This window comes from Cervus canadensis, chromosome 3 (genome assembly GCF_019320065.1).
Source record: "Cervus canadensis isolate Bull #8, Minnesota chromosome 3, ASM1932006v1, whole genome shotgun sequence".
NCBI lineage: Eukaryota > Metazoa > Chordata > Mammalia > Artiodactyla > Cervidae > Cervus > Cervus canadensis.
Window position 1 is genome coordinate 31,191,884 of NC_057388.1, and position 18,196 is coordinate 31,210,079.

General features: G+C 39.7%; 1 pseudogene; it reads right to left on the reverse strand.

Annotated features, from left to right (window-relative positions):
- Positions 1-10,428: 10,428 nt before the first annotated feature.
- LOC122437797 lies at positions 10,429-17,772 on the reverse strand (annotated as a pseudogene).
- Positions 17,773-18,196: the final 424 nt, after the last annotated feature.

An 18,196-nucleotide genomic window follows, 5' to 3' on the forward strand; every position in this document is an offset into this window, starting at 1 on the left:
GTAGACGGTGATGTGAAAGGCACCCCCTGGAATCTGTTCACGTAGACGGTGATGTGAAAGGCACCCCCTGGAATCTGTTCACGTAGACGGTGATGTGAAAGGCACCCCCTGGAATCTGTTCACGTAGACGGTGATGTGAAAGGCATCCGTTGGAATGTCAAGTGGGACAGCCCCAGCCCCTGACTCTTGGTTCCTGCGTGCACTGTTTTCTGACCGACTCCATGTTTTAGGTTTCCCTATTCATGAATTATGACTTCTGTTTGCTTTTCTAGTTTCTCACTCTTTTTGATTTTCTTATCCTTACTTTCATTTTGTATATATTTTTGAGCTTCTGATATGTTCGTTTGGGAACAGACAATGGCTAAGTTTTATCCCATATCCAGATACTAACCTTTCTCCATCATTTCCCTTTTTCTTACAAATTCTCTTCTGCTTAAAATGGTATTTTGGCCAGATGACAGTTTAGAGGTGTATGCGGGAAGGCTAGAGGAGGAGGAATTTTTGAAATTAAACATTCCTATATGTTGTGAATACTGAGCAGGGAGGTGAGCTCCCTTCCTTCTCCGTGAGACGTTAGATTGTTTGTTGGGGATTAAAGTTTTAAAAGGATCATAGGGCAGAATAGCAAACTGTTCTCTAAAAAGGAAGAATGGTTGCCCACCAGGTCACACTGAACTGTGTAACCTAATTGACTATATTTAGTAGCTAAAGAAAAACACATGACAATCAAATGGTGTGGGGGCTTGGTCAGCCCTGAAATTTCAGAAAAAAGGCAGATTGACTGTGTGTAGGCACAGAAGACTTGGCCCAGAGATAGCATAGAACTGACACCATTCATTCCAAGGTTATGAATCACCAAGAAACATTTTGACTATAATTTGACTTTTTGTATAGCGTTCCTACAGGTAAAGAATGTGTAGGCCATACCAACAAGAGGCAGTAAACACTTTCCTTTGCAAATTAGTAACTTGAAATTGAGTTTATGCATCAGTCTTTGTGAGCTGAATTAGTGAGATGCTGCATGGTGTATTGGCAAATCAGTTTTTTTTTTTTTAATTGAAATATAGTTGATCTATAATGTGTTAATTTCCGCTATACAGTAAAGTGTATATACAGTTGTGTATATATGTGTGTGTGTGTATGTATATACACATTATTTTTATATTCTTTTCCACTTTGATCTATCTCAAGTTATTGAATATGGTTCCCTGTGTTATACAGTAAAATCTTGTTGTTTATTCATTCTGTAAGTAATAGTTTTCATCTGGCTAGCTCCAACCTCCCACCCCATCTTTTCTCCAGCCCCCTCCCCCTTGGCAATCGCAAGTCTACTCTCTCTGTGAATCTGTTTGTGTTTTGTAGATAGGTTCATTTGTTTTGTATTTTAGATTCCACAGATAAGTGATACATGGTACTTGTCTTTCTCTTTGTGACTTACTTCACTTCATAGGATAATCTCTAGGTTCATCTGTGTTGCTGCCAATGGCATTATTCCATTCTTTTTCATGACTGAGTAGTATTTCTTTGTGTGTATGTGTATGTACCACATTTCCTTACCCGTTCATCCACTGATGGATGAATTTATGTTGTTTCCATGTCCTGGCAATTGTGAAGAGTGCCGCTGTAAACACATAGATGTGCATGCATCTTTTTGAGTTTTGTCTGTCAATTTGCCACATTCTTTATAGCTGACTGGCCAGGAGCTTTTTGAAGGAAGTGGGGTTTGAACAGTATTTTCAGTGTCTGCATAATCAGGCAGTAGGAACCCTGAGTCCAGGGCTCAGATGACTTCTCTGGGCCAAGGATACAGCTTGTGATCTGCATTGCTAGGGCTGGCACAATAGACTGTCATCAAACCACTGTGTGCATGTGAAATTTCCTAGGAAGAAAGCGAGGAGTGAGATGAAGACAGCAACTAAGAGTGATATTGAGGGACTCCAACATGTAATGGCCACATAGAGGAGAATAAGCCTGCGATGGAGAAACAAGAGGGGTGATTAGAAAGGTAGGAGGCTCACAGGAGAGGGCAGACTCAAAACATCCAAGGAAGGAGAGTGTGACTGGCCCAACTGTTGGAGACTTTGAAAGATCAAGTAATGTAATCCAAGAACTGAAAAATAGCAGTTGAAATGAGTGACATGGAGCCTACTGGTAATGATAATGATGGGGCAGAAGCCAAATTCCAGGGGTTTGGAAAATGTAGGGGGGAGGTGAGAAGGTGGAAATGGGAAGCATAGATAAACTTCTTGAGAAATACATGCTTTAAAGATTTATTTTAATATTTTTTAAAAGTCCAAATATATTTGTAGCTCTAGGTAACCAGTCAAAAATGTGAACAGGGATACAAGTTATATTACTACTTTAAAGGGAATTGCATTTCTTTCAAATTCTATTCTATAATATCATAGTTACTTTGAAAACTATTTCAGAACCTTTAACTGAATTTTAACTGAAGTACTTACCTAACAGATGAAAATCAGTTGGAAAAATAAATGCATAATGTAAATGATAAAAACAACAAAGAAAAAGCATTCCATTTCAGCATTTTTAAACATAGCAGTAAATGTGGCATTATCTGTATGTAGCCTTTACCTTTCAGAGCAAAATAAAAATTAATTAAATGGGATGTTGCTGAAACTGTGTGTGTGTGCTCAGTTACTTGAGTCGTGTCCGACTCTTTATGACTCTGTGGACCATAGCCCACCAGGCTCCTCTGTCGATGGGATTTTCCCAGCAAGAATACTGGAGTGTGTTGCCATGCCCTTCTCCAGGGGATCTTCCTGACCCAGGGATCAAACCCATGTCTCCTGCATTACAGGTGGATTCTTTTCTGCTGAGCCAGCAAGGAAGCCTCATTCTAGAACTATAGATAAATCAATTTGTAGCTATTTAATAGTTCGATATTAATTGAGACAATTAGATTGAAGTTAGAGCATTTAGTACTTTAGAAGGGTTCTATCTATTAGAAGGGTAAGACAAATGACCAATCTTTGTATCCCATCCTTCTGATCACAGTGATTGTTTCAGGCATGGGTGCATAACCGGATCAGAACAATGATATTTTGTGTGACAATTGCTATCTTGTTAAAAGGAGGGTAAATAAAAATTCACACGTGAGAAATGGCAGAGGAGACATCTTTTTGGTACTGGATGTTGAGGTATAACAAATGTAAAGTTGGTTGTATTGTAGCATATTACTACCACCAGCAGGGAAACTGTGAAGCTTCCCAGGAAGGCCAGTCTAAAGATATATTATGTAAGGCAGAATGGAGACGTAGTGTGAAACTGAGACTTTGATGTCATATATTCCTTTATTGTTAAAGTCAGTTTGAGTTGATTTTTCTCTCAAATATGATGATTGTCAGTGGATCCAACATTTTAATTATTTTTAATGAACTTTTTCATAAATGAACTTATTACAAAACAGGATAGTCACAGATATAGAAAACACACTTATGGTTACCAAGGGTAAAAGGGGTGGAGGGGTGACTTGGGAGATTGGGATTGACATATACACATTTCTAAATATAAAATAGATAACTAATAAGAACCTACTGTATAACACAGGGAAATCTACTTAGTACTTTGTAATGACCAGTATGGGAAGAGTCTAAAAAAGAGTGGGTATATGTATATATATAACTAATTCAATTTACATCTGAAATTAACACATCTGAAACTAACACAACATTGAAAATTAACTATACTTCAATAAAAATTAATCAAAAAAGGGTGCATGTAATGTAATTTTACTTGATTTTGTCTGTATATAAATGTTGATAATGGAAGGAACCCCATAAAATAATTCCTTAACCTCCATAAGTAGTTCTGCTCTCATCTCTCCCTAACTTGTATCTCTTCCTCCAGTTAGTTTTGAAGGACTTCCTGAGATTATTGTCCTTAGATGTAATTTATTCTTGTATGAGACCTACCATACTTCTTTCCTGTAGGAAACAATGCAAAAATTTGGTTAATAAAATGTTGAATAATGATTATTTATTTTAAATAGATCTTATATTTTTAAATTATAGGAAGAGATAACTTCTTGTAATTACTTCTTGAGAATCCATAACTTGGAAATCTGTCATCCCTAGATTCTAACTGTATTAACAGAGAACATGAAAGGTGATTTCTGCTGAGCAGCATGAAAGTCATTAATAGTTTTGGCTTGTCTACATTTTTCATTCAACATTTCCATAACCTCCCTCATTCTATTTCCAGTATGTTCATGTTTTCCCAGAATAGCTATGAAATCACATAATTAGTCTCCAGATCAGTAATGCTGACACAGCCATTGGCATTAAGTACAAAATAATTGATCAACTTATTTTAAAGAATATATTCCAAAGGAGTCAGGTCTATTTCAAAGACCAGAGAGAGCCTGAACATTAGTACAATGTTTCTGTCCTTAGAACATGAAATGGCTCTTGAGAACTGTCCCCACACTGCCTCCAAGAATGCGTACTCCCAGATGCAGTAAACACCTGCCTTGGTCCAGATTTCTGCATGTATACCATGGTGTGACTATCTGTCATGAGGCCAAAGGACCCGGATCAAGGGAGGTCAGGGAAAGTCTATAAAATAACATATTTAAAGGGGAAAATAATCAAGAGTAAGTTAGGTGGTATATGGAGGCAACAGTGTGTTGCCACCCAAGAAATTTTAATGTAAGAGAAATGGGGATTTCCTTTGAGATTTAATCTATAAAATAAATATATAGTAGATATATAAGGTATATAAAATATTAGGTAGAAAGAAAACTCACAAATAAAAGTAAAAAATAATGATATGTGTGTCTTTGTGTGTACAGAAATAAAGTGAGTTAATCCAAATTTTTTCATCTAAAAAATGCAGATAAAATTGAAAGTGTTAGTTGCTCAGTCATGTCTGACTCTTTGCAACCCCATAGACTGTAGCCTGCTAGGCTCCTCTGTCCATGGGGTTCTCCTGGCAAGAATACTGGAATGGGTTGCCATGCCTTTTTTCAGGGGATCTTCCCAACCTAGGGATCAAACCTGGGTCTCTTGCATGGCAGGCAGATTCTTTACCATTTGAGCCACCATCCTATTTCACAGTGACATTGTGAAGATTAAATGGAATGAAGTGTGTAAAGCATTTAGTACAGTGCCTGCTACATAATAAGAGCTTAGAGGGGGTGGAGAAGGAAGGAGCAGGCACATAGGGCACACAAGAAATGTTATCCATTTGTTTTCTACACAAAAATCTCCCCAGGAACTACTATAAGTGCTTTATATGTTTTAACCCTATAAATCCTCACAAGTACTTTTAAGTACCTTTAAGGCAAGTGCCATTATGTCCATTTTGCTAATTCAGAAGCTGGCACTAAGAAGTTACTTCAGTGTAGCTTTGTCAAAGTTTCAGAGCTGGCAAATGTGCTGAAGTCAGGCTGGACCTGGGTTAGTTTGTACTGTTGGCATCTGTGGAGGGTGAGTGTAGCCAGAGCCCAATTTGAGGTTCTAATGATTTCTAGGGGTTCCTACCATAATGCCCTGAAGCTTCCTTATTCAAAATTAGTCTTCTTGTGGCTAAAGTCATTCTTAGTTTGTGAAACTGCTTATATAGTCAAGTGTATTTGCATAATTATAGATTTATAGGAGACCTCTATATTCTTTAACATTTCTACCTGCTTCCAGAGATCTGGTGATTGCACTCTCTCTTAAGAGCTGTTTAGATTGTCTTGGTTCTTTGTATGCCTAGTAATTTTGGATTTTATCCTGAACATTTTGAACATTATGCTGTGAACCTCTGGGTTGTGTAAAATTCATCTGGAAATTGTTGATTTTGTTGTTGTTATTTTAGCAGCAGTAAGCCTAGTTAGGTTCAGACTACAAGTTCTGACTGTCTTCTGTGCTAAGTGGTTCTGTCTTTAAAGTCTTTCCAGCTCCTGGGATCCCATCTCATGTGTATCCCACTGGATGTGAGTCTGGGACCTGGGTGGAGTTACACTGTAGTTCATCTCTAAAGCCTTCATTATGCTGTTTTGGGTCTATTTTGTGCATTCACATCTTGGAGGTGAGCCTAGGACTTGTGTGGGTTCATACAGGGTTACCCAGCTTGAGAGATTTTCCTTGAGCTCCTCTCCTGTTGTTTCCCCAGTGTCTAAGGTTCATTATCCCAGTCCCCTGACTGGAAAACTGCAGTTTCACTCAGAGTTTAGCTGCTTCACACTGTAGTGCATTTCCCATACCTGGGGCATAGAGGAAGGAGGAAAAAGAAAGAAATATCCTGGGTTTCCCCCATACATTTTTGAGGGTGGGGAGCAAGCTCTTTCCTGGATCTTCTGACTGAAGGTAAAGGCTTTCTCTCAGAGTTTTAGGAGTCCATCCAACCATAATTGTCACTGCCCTCATACTGGGGTTTGCTTTGGGGAAGGCTGGAATACAGGAAAACAAAACAAAGCAGAGAGATTTCACCAAAGCACACAGACATGTCACTACCCCATCCTCTGATCAGAAAAAGCATTTCTTTTGGAGATTTTCATGTCCACACTTGCTGCACGGTTCCAGGATTTGGGTTGCCATTGGGCCAGGCTAGGAAACTGCTGTTCAGGTTGTTCTTTGAGTTTTGGTTGCCTTCCTCAATGTGCTTGCTCTTATTTATTTTCAAAATCCTCAGATAGTTGCTTTTTTTGTATTCTGTTGCAGGGGTTTTATTTGTAATTACCAGGAGAGTTAGAGTGTAGTGGGCTTAAACCATCTTAAATGGAAACAGAAATTCCTTGGTTAGCTCTTAAACAGCTGATACGTATGTGATCTGATATGTTCACTGTGTATTGCGATATAAAGATCCTTAATCCACTAGAGTTACTTATTTGTTGATCTACTTTTTCAGTAAATACTTGAATACCTACTGTGTTCTACACCTTAAAAATGTGTTAGAATATATTTATAAATAAGTCCCAGTTTCTACCCAAGTTTCTCATTGTCAGGTACAGAAGACAGATATACCAGTAATTGCAGTACAGAATAAGTGCTATCGTGGATCTTGGATTTTCTTTTATGGGAGTGGGTAGAAACCCCAAGAAGTGAACTTTTTCAAAGGCTAAGCTCTTTGGAACTAGATGTCTCCATGGTGTTTCTTTTCTTATGGTAGCTCCCCATTGCTCTCTGCTTTTTATTAAATATAGTCCAGAATAGTTCATTCCAAGGTACAACTAGATGTTTCTATTTTATAAAGAGATTTAATGACATATATTTTAAGCAAAATTAAAAGTAAATTCTTACTTAACTGGGTTAGTTGAGATGAATTTATTTAGAAACCAGGAATCTTTTCCAATTTCCTCTGCCATCACTACACCTTGGTCTCAGGATCTTATCACTTGACCAAGAATCAATCCCCTCCATTGCACATTTTGAAAATACATTCTTTTTATCATGGAGCCAGTTCCAAGCTGTAGATATAAGTTCTATTTTAGCTTCTTTTCAGGGCTTCAAACCACCCCTGGTTTTAGTTATCTATCAGTGCTTAAAAAATTATCCCTAAAGCTTAGGAACTTCAAGTAACAAATGTCTATTATCTCACATTTTCTGTGAGTCAGATGTTAGATGCCTCTGGCCCTTGGTCCCTTGTGAGGTTTCAGTTAAGCTATCAGAGGAGACCACAGTCTCATCTGATGCTTAACTGGGGAAACATGCACTTGTGAGTTTGTTCAGTTCCTCTTAGGGTGCTGGACTGAGGGCTTGTGCTCTTTGCTAGCTGTTAATGAGTTCTGTGCCATGATCTACAGTTCCTTGCTATGTCTCTTCAGAGGGCTGCTCTTCACATGACAGCTGACTTCTCTCAGAACGAATGTGTGAGAGAGTAAGAGGGGACCTCAAAGACAGAAGCCGTGGTCTTTATGGAACCTAACCTCAGTAATAAGCCATCGCTTTGTGTCATGTAGTCTGTTAAGGGGAAGCCACTAATCCAGCCCACACTCAAAATGAAAGGATTGCAAACCTTGACTGCTTGGATCAGTGCATTTCTTATTTGCTCTGCCCAGGACTTCTCTATCTTAAGTCATGGGCTAATACAACCTTCAAATGCTGACTCAAAGCATCTCAAATTTCATAGATATTTGTTTCTGTCCTTTGAATTTTGTTTATTCATCTTAAAAAGTGTAAAGTGAACTCCCTCAGTCATGTCCGACTCTTTGTGACCCCATGGACACCAGGCTCCTGCGTCCATGGGATTTTCTAGGCAAGAGTCCTGGAGTGGGTTGCCCTTTCCTTCTCCAGGGAATCTTCCTGACCCAGGGATTGAACCCAGGTCTCCCGCTTTGTAGACAGACGCTTCACCGTCTGAGCCACCAGGGAAGTCCTTTATTCATCTTACCTTTGAACTATTTCTTTTCTAGTTTGGATTCAATCAAATTAGATCCCCCTTTAAAATATCCTATAAGAAGTCATGGGCTTCCCAGTTGTTGCTGGTGGTAAAGAACCTGCCTGGCAATGAAGGAGACATAAGAGACACAGGTTTGATCCCTAGGTTGGGAAGATCCCCTGGAGAAGTGCATGGCAACCCACTCCAGTATTCTTGCTGGGAGAATCCCATGGACAAAGGAGATGGCAGGTTATGGGGTCGCCAAGAGTCAGACAGGACTGAAGTGACTTAGCATGCATGCATAAATCATGATGCATATTTATATGTTAATTAAAATAATCATCTTCCTAAAGAAGTCTCTTCTGACTTTCAAAAGGTATGTAAAATATTTAAGACAACATATTTACATTTGATTTAGACATGCATTGTCTGCCTTCTGTTCGATTGTTACTGTTCATTCCCCAGTTACTTTGGAGAGAGGGAGGAAATTCTTTCACAGTGGAAAAAATCTTTTTTCATTCAGGTCACTTTGAATATAATTTTTCAGGACATGTGATTTTTTTAGAGGAGCTCTGTAAATTCAAAATTGTATTATTATTTATGTATTAATGCATAACTAAAGATATGCTTATCAAAATCACAGAAAGGGCATTACTTCTATGGAAAATATACATATTCTATCATATGATCTGCTCCAATAGGACTATTACTAATAGAATTAATAATCCTAACATTTTTGCATCATGTGCATTAGAATGGGAATGCCACTTATAATCTTCTACTTAGTAAATTTGTGTCTCCTTCAGATTTTAATATCTCATGTCCTATGAAATAAATTATTTTTCTTTTTCTTGTGATTTAAATTTTCCCCAATTCTTGTAAGTTTTTAGTTTAACAAAACTAATTCTGGAATGTCCTCTTTCATCTTCTCAAACAATAATTCACTTGCTGCTAAAGCTAATTGAGCATTAATTACCATATTATCTTCACAGTGTTATAGTAGCACATGATATTATGTTGAGAGCCATGTGAAATGAGGGCATGAATATTTTGTGCTGAGGGGTTTGTGGGTCCAGAGATAGACTCTAAAGACCAGAAAATTGAAGTATAATCACTGGAAATAGGTAATGCAGAAGTGCAAAAGTCAATTTCATTTACATCTTAGAACAAGATGTATATTTCGTTATCTTTTGTCAAAAGCTTTATTCATTGAATCCACCTGCAATGCAGGAGATCCCATTTCAATTCCTGGGTCGGGAAGATCCCCTGGAGAAGGGATAGGCCACCCACTCCAATATTCTTGGGCTTCCCTGGCAGCTTGGATGGTAAAGAATCTGCTTTCAATGCGGGAGACCTGAGTTTGATCCCTGGGTCAGGAAGATTCCCTGGAGGAGGGCATGGCAACCCACTCCAGTACTCTTGTCTGGAGAATCCCTTGGACAGAGGAGCCTGGAGGGGTATAGTTCATGGGGTCGCAAACAGTCGGACATGACTGAGCTCCTCCAGTAAGCACATTAGCAGCAGCAGCAGCTCCCATTTATGTCAGTTCTGAGCTGAGAACAGTCACTTTCTTCAGAGCTCATAGTATGATAGAAAAAACAGTAGTAAATGTTAAAAATCTCCCTTTTTAAAAACTTAAAAATTAAAAAAAAACTTAAAAATTAAGAGCTTTTTAAGAAAAAGATTTTAGTATGAAATATTTTATACGGGATTTCCCTGGTGTCTCAGATGGGAAAGAATCTGCCTGCAATGCAGGAGACCTAGGTTCGAGCCCTGGGTTGGGAAGATTCCTTGGAGAAGTGAATGGCTACCCACTCTAGTATTCTTTCCTGAAGAATTCCATAAACTCTTGTCCAAAAAACTTTCACCACCCTCTAGCTGATGTAGAAAATATTTTTTTTTTTCATGTTCAATGAAATTGTTCTTCCCTGACTATAGGGCTTCAGAATCCAGCCTCTCCCAGCCTGAGAGACAATGCCTACTAACTGCACAGATCTGGTATACTCACACACTATATAAGGCTCCTGTGTTGTCTCACACAATGAGAGGGCAGGAGCAAAGGGAGTGGATACTCTCGGGGGATTTGCTTTTTGTCTGGAATCCAACCTACTCGGCAACACTCTTAGTTCCAGTCTCTGGGAGAGGTTCTGTGGGCATGAAATGGTGGAGGACCTCACGGTCCCAGCCCGCTGTGGTAAGAAGGGAGTGATTCAGTGAGGACCAAGTAGCATTGCTCACAAAGTTTCTGTGGGCTTGGCTTCTAAACCTCCGGAGGGTCTAAGTCCAGTACAGCAAGTGAGTAGTTTGTCACTGACAGAGGCCAGGAGGGGAGCACTGTGTGGAGAGAACACTGGCCCAGTGACACACGAGGACTGCACCCCCGAGCTGAGGGCACAGCTTGCACTCTTGGTGTCCGCGGTGGGACAGTCCCATTCTCATCCCCAAAGACAAAGACTTTAGTCTGCTGAGGACGCAACGCCAGGGATGCAAGAAGGTAGCCAGAGGCACTGTGTCCCATCTGTGAGGCTGGCTTGGGACAGCAGATATCCTCCAGTAAGACTGTATTGTCCTCACCACATGAAAGAAACACAGGATCCTTGTGGAGAAAGGCAGCGACACAGGTGGCCTGCCCAGAATGAGCTCGGTGGGAATTTTGAACCATCTGCTGAGCAAGGTCTCAAACCTTGATCCAGAAGTCTTTGCTACCAGCTCACAGTTTGTGTGCCAGAGCTCAGGACGCTGACTGTAGACACAATGTCATCGTGCTTATACTTGCAGAGCTTGTTGTCAGCGAGCGCCTCATTCTCATCCAGCTCCCACAATTCAACAGCACCTGGATCAGAAGCCACTAGGATACCTCTGTCTCCTATCCAAGTGAGGTTAGCCACTCTGGCCTCTGTCTGGACTCCAGTGAAGCAGAAACCTTCGTTGGGGGTGGCACAAAGTGGCCTTGAAAAGCCTGAGGGGGCCAGTCCAGCAGTGGCCACTCAGGTTAGAAGCCTGGAGCAGGAACATCCCATCAAACAGGTACAGCACAGCCTCCAATACCTGCTCCATAGGCAGGCACGTTAGGGGGAAGGTTCCACTTTTGGCCACAGGGTATGGCCACTAGGAAGGACAGGGTTTCCTTCTGCACCTCTACAATTCTAACTCCAGCCTAGACACAAACTGGATGCCCCCCTGAGATTCAACTCAGCAAGCCCCCATGTGGTTCCTCTCTGGACCTCTGCTCTTTTAAACAGCCTCTATATCTCCTGAAGAAAAAAATATTGAATGTTAATGGTTTAACTATGTAGCAGCCCTTTAAAATCCTCTCCCCAAAGAAGGACATTGAGCAGTCATTTTAATTCTTTCTAAGCATTATCCACAAATCTTAGCGCTCTTAAGCTATTACTTCTAGATCAAAGACCTTTGGTATTTCCTCTTTGTTTACAGGGTGTACTCCAAACTTTTAAATTCAAAGTATGACGCCTTGTGGGGCTTCCCTGGTGGCTTAGATGGTAAAGAATCTGCCTGTGATGTGAGTGACCCAGGCTCAATCCCTGAGTCGAGAAGATCCCCTGGAGAAGGGAATAGCTATCCACTCCAGTATTCTTGCCTGGAAAATTCCTTAGAGGAGCCTGATGGGCTACTGTCCATGGGTTCACAAAGAATTGTGACTGAGCGACTAACACTTTCACTTTTCATGAAAACTTGTGGTCCCAGAAGACTTTCCTAGCCCCACCACTCATTACTTTATGACACTCCAGCTTTGACTTTAATGATGAATGGTTTTGACAACTGTATTTTAACCAAACCATTCTCATGCTTTGTGTTGTCTCCTTGCCTTTCCAACTGCTGTTCCTTTCACCTGGCTCTTTATCTGGTTCTTAACCACGTGTGACATTGCTCTTTCCCTCCTCTTATTGCCAGGGATATTTGGCAGTATTGAGACTTTCTGGTTGGCCCAACTCGAGGATGCCACTGGTGTCTAGTGGATAGAGGCTAGGGATGCTGCTAAACATTCTACAATGCAGACACCATGACAAAGAATGATCTCTTCCAAAACATCCCTAGTGCCAAGGTTGAGAATCTCAAGCTAGAGAGTCCTGTACTTTGCTCTTTGTTCAAATTCTAACTGTTCTTTATAGCTTCTTTAAATGATTACCTCCCCCATGAAAGCTGGTCTTGGTCTTTTCATCTGCATAATCACTCTTTTGACCCAGGCAAAGTACTTTTTTCTATTTAGTATTTTATTTTTTATTTATTTAAGGCAATTTTTAAAAGAGCAGTTTTAGATCCACAGCAAAATTGAGAGGAAGGTGTGGGGATTTCCCATGCTTTCTGCTCCCATATGTGCATAATTTCTACCATGTCAACATCCCTCACCAGAGTGAGACATTTGTTACAATTGCTAAACCTCCATTGGCACATCGTAACCATCCAAAGCCCATAGTTTACACTAGGGTTCACTATTGATGTTGTATGTTACATGAGTTTGGAAAATGCCTAATGACATGTATCCACCATTATATTATCATACAAAGTATTTTCACTGCCCTAAAAATCTCTCTGCTCCATCTCTCAGAGTCCCCATTCCCTGGCACCCACTGATCTTTTTACTGCCTCCAGGATCTTGTGTTTTCCAGAATGTCATATAGTTGGAGTCATCTACTACAAGTAAGCAGACTTTTCAAATTGGTTCATTTTGCCTATTAATATGCATCTAAATTTCCTCTACTGTACAACTGAATGTTCAAACTACTGTACAATTGTACTCATTTCACGTGCTAGCAAGGTTATTCTCAACATCCCTCAAGCTAGGCTTCAGCAGCACGTGAGCTGAGAACTTCCGCATGTACAAACTGGGTTTCAAAGTGTCAGAGGAACAGAGATCAAATTGCCAGCATTCACTGGATCATGGAGAAAGCAAGGGAGTTCCAGAAAAGCTTTTATTTCTGCTTCATTGACTCTGCTGAAGTCTTTGACTGTGTGGATCACAACAAACTGTGGAAAATTCTTCAAGAGATGGGAGCACCAAACCACCTTACCTGTCTCCTGAGAGACCTGTATGTGGGTCAAGAAGCAACAGAACTGGACATGGAACAATTCACTGGTTTAAAATTGGGAAAGAAGTGCTATAAGGCTGTTTATTGTTACCCTATTTATTTAACTTACATGCAGAGTATGTCATGTGAAATGCTAGACTGGATGGAATCAGCTAATCACAGGCTGGAATCAAGATTGCAGAGAGAAATATCAACAACCTCAGATATGCAGAAGATACCACTCTAATGACAGAAAGTGAAGAGGAACTAAAGAGCCTCTTGATGAGAGTGAGAGAGGAGAGTGAAAAAAAAAAAAAAAAAACCAGCTTGGAATTCAGCATTAAAAAAACTATGGTCATGGCATCTGGTCCCATCACTTCATGGCAAAAAGAAGGGTAAAAAGTGGAAGCAGTGACAGACTTTGCTTTGTGGGGCTCCAAAATCACTGCAGATGGTGACTGCAGCCACAAAATTAAAAGACACTTGCTCCTTGGAAGGAAAGCCGTGACAAACCTAGACAGCTTATTAAAAAGCAGAGACATCACTTTGCTGACAAAGGTTCATATAGTTAAAGCTATGATTTTTCCCGTAGTCATGTATGGATATGAGAGTTGAACCATAAAGAAGGCTGAGCATTGAAGAATTGATGTCTTTGAATTGTAGTGCTGGAGAAGACTCTTGAGAGTCCCTTGGACTGCAAGGAGATCCAACCAGTCCATCCTAAAGGAAATCAGTCCTGACTATTCATTGGAAGTACTGATGCTGAAGCTGAAATTCTAAGACCTGATGCAAAGAGCGGATTGTTGTAAAAAACCTTGATGCTGGGAAATATTGAAGGCAAAAAGAGAAGGGAGAGAAGAGGATAAGATGGTTAGATGGCATCACTGACTCAATGGACATGAATTTGAGCAAACTCTGGGAGATAGTGGAGGACAGAGGAACATGGCATGCTGCAGTCCGTGGGGTCACAAAGAGTTGCATGTGACTTAGCGACTGAACAAGAACAGCAGATTTCCTCTATTTTTTTTATGACTTAGTAGCTCATTTCTTTTTTGCACTGAATAACATTCCACTGTGTAGATATACCACAGTTTATTTATCCATTCATCTACTACAGGACATCTTGGTTTCTTCCAATATTTTGCAATTCTGGATAAACCTGCTGTAAATATCCATGTGCTACATTTTGTGTGCACATAAGTTTTCAACTGCTTTGGGTAAATAACGAAGGATGCAATTACTGGGTCATTTGGTTGAAAGTGAAACTGTTAGTTACTCAGTTGTGTCCGACTCTTTGTGATCCCATGAACTGTAGCCTACCAGGCTCCTCTGTCCATGGGATTTTACAGGCAAGAGTACTGGAGTGGGTTGCCATTTCCTTCTCCAGGGTATCTTCCTGACCCAGGAATAGAACCCAGGTCTCCTGCATTGCAGGCAGACGCTTTACCATCTGAGCCACCAGGGAAGTCCATTTGATTAGAGTATGTTTAATTTTTGCCATCTCCTTTTTATACCCACTTTCATTCTCTCCATCCTCTAAAGCTCAGCTTATGGTCTTTAGGAAGACTTTCAGATCATTTCTGTTCACAGAATTTATTCCTGCCTTTAAAACTATTTTGAAGAGGTAGTATGGTCTAGGGCAGTGGTTCTGAAACTAAAGCAGGCATCAAAATCCTGGTGAGGAGAGCTTGTTAAAATGTGGACTTTTTGTCCGTTTCTCAGAGTTTCTGATTCTGTCGGTCGGGTGGGACCCAAGAATTTCTAAGAAGTTCCCGGGTGGTGCTGATGTGCTAATCTGAGGACCACACTTTCAGAACCATTGCTATAGACTATCCTGGGAGCCAGACAGGTCTGATTTTGTATCCCAGTTCTACTTCCATGCTATGTGACAATGAACTGGTTATCTTACTAGTTATTTTACTTCTCTAAACCTCAGTTTCCTCACCTGTACAAAGAAAATAATAATACTAACTACCTCACAGATTATTAGGATTTAACAAAATGACATATATATGTTAAATATAGGGTATTTTTGGTATTATTTTGTTGCTTGGTAAATACTAAAATATACCAGCTATTATTTTGTTGTTGGAAAATAAAAGATTAGAAAGTACAGATTTGTTGACATTCATAGGCTAAACCCAAGAGAATAGCCAACACTTCCAAAACTGGCATGGAAGCAAACTATGTGGAGTAGTGGAGCAATTGTTTATGACACAATGGCTATACCGACCCTTTTCCGTGTACATAGTACTTCATCCTTAGCAAGAGGAATGAAGTTTGTTGATTTGTTACCATTTGATACAGGGTATCCCTATTGGGCAGAGTTTTATTCTAAGCTTCAAAGGATTAGCTCTCCCTAATGTTCAGGTAACCATATGTGCTTTTAGCATAGAAAAGAATCCAGTCTTCTGTGGTCAAAATGGCAGTCTTGGTTGTATTCGATGTACATAGTGTAAGTCACAGCAGAGATAGCAAGAGCGCAGTGGGAATGATAAACAGGATCTTGGCATGGACCACCCTGACAGGTATTTTCACCCATATTTCTTGTCTGAACTTGGCTGAGTGGCTTTGCTTTAAAGTCTATCTCTAGGTTGAAGGGGCAGTGGCTATAGAGAAAAAGTTATAGAGAAAGCTCTTTTCATGGCTGTGGGAAAGGTGCAAGAGAACAAGCAGGAATATGCAAGGCTTATTGAGACCTAGGCTTGAAACTAGCACTCTGTCACTTCTGCCCCCTTCTTTAGGCCAAAGCAAGTTACATGAGGTACGGAAAGGTAGTTGGCTCTACAATGTCACTGATGGCATCAATTTATGCTCCAAATTAACAAAACAGATGAAGGCTCTACATGAAAGAAACTATCACATTGTCAGTATAAAATCAAGGTCTGAACAAACTGAAAAGCATAGTATATTCTTAGATAAGAAGATGTAATTGTAAAGAGCTAATTATTCCCAAATCAATTTATAAATATCATACAATTCCAATTAGAATACCAACTTGGATTTGTTTTGTGGAACTGGACAAAATAACATGAAAGTTCAGTTGCAAGAAAAAAAGCTTAAAAATGTCAAGAAATATATCTAAAAGAATAGTAAGGGGGACTGCCTAGATATTAGAACATAGCATAAAGCCATTACAACCCAAGTAATATGAAACTGGCAGAGGAGTAGACAAATTGTTCATTCAGACATACAGGAAACATCAAAATTTAACACATGAAGAGCATATTTTAATTCATGGAGAAACAATTTATTTAACAATTGGTGCTGGTACAACTTGTTGTTCATCTATAAGAAAATAAAATTGGATTCCTATGTTTCACATATATGAAAGTAAATTTCAGTTCAAAGACTTAATTATAAAAATTAAAATGTTAAGAATTTTAGAAAAAAATCTAAGAGACAAGGCATACAGTCTATGGGGAAAGAAAGACCTTAATGGTGATGATAATAAAATAATAATAAGCCTAGCATCTATTTATTTAAAACTTTTACAATAAGTTTTTTCTAGCATCAATTTAAAAATTGATATATCTGAGCACAAAATACTAAAATTTTTATGCAAAATAAAGTATAAGCAATGCTTGTAGACAGTCATTAAGTTTGGAACAAATATTTGCAAAGCAGATGATGGATTTAGCAAGGGTTAATAACTATAATACACAGAGAGCTCTTACAATTTGACAAAGAAGACAAACAACTCAACAGAAAAACAAACATGGGATATGATTATGCAATTCACAAGAGCAAATCCAAACAACCAATAAATATATTACAAGATGCTCTAATGTGCTAGTAGTCATAAAAATGTAAGCTAAATTAACATTAACGTACCACTTTATACCTCTCAGACTAGAAAATGCTGACGGGAAAAAAAAGAAAAGATATAAAAAGCAATAATAGCTATTGAAAGCAGTGATGCAGAAGCCAAGGGTATACTCATCATGCTAGTAGAAGTGAATTTTCAGAGTCCAGCTGTTTGGTACTCAATATCACATTTTTCTTTCCACTTATATAACCCTCTTTATAGTTATATAAAGTCTTCTTTAAAGTCTATGGTCTCTCAGTGATGTTCATTCCTTTCCATCTGGTCTCCTTGTGTTTCCCCTGTGTCAAATGATGTAAAAACTTAAATACAAGTTATTGGTTTTCAACACAAACATATGCAGTAATTAAACTTTAGCAGGAAAAATTGCAAAAGAAATTTCCATTTGGAAAGGGACAGTAAAAATATCTGGCTGTCATTGGTGCACAGCATGCATTCAGACTCTGGTGGGTGGGAGCGGCAAGGACTCTGTGGTGTCATGAAAGTTCCGTCAATCTAGTGGACAATGTTTCTGTTTTCTGGGAAATTCCTCTGTCCTCCCATTCATACCTCTGGTTCTTCCTGAGGTGGGAGTAGGGGGTCCTCCTTGTCTATCATATTTTATGAAGAGGAGTGAAGTCAGCTGCCTAGTTTTAACATCTCACTTTTAGTTGCTATGTGTTTGGGGCCCTGACGTTGGCCTTAGGGACTGATTCATGGAAGTATCAATTTGATATGGGGATAGAGCTCGGGAAGGGGTATAACATGGATAGGGAGTAGGGAGAGAATCCAGAAGAGCAGGTCTCCTTTATCTGCTGGCTCCTTTTTCTGTCTCATCTCTCAGAAGACATAACCTCCTCCATACTCTTGAATTGTGTTTCTCTGGCCCCTCCACTGGGAGAACCCAGAGTTCATGCAGCTCTTCTGAGGGAGCTTGTGGGAAGAGTCAGAGTCTCAAGGAGCACCTCCAGGACTTCAGTGGCTCCATTACGGTGGGCACAGCCGCAGCCTTGTCAGTGCCTGACCTTTACTTCCTGGGAGG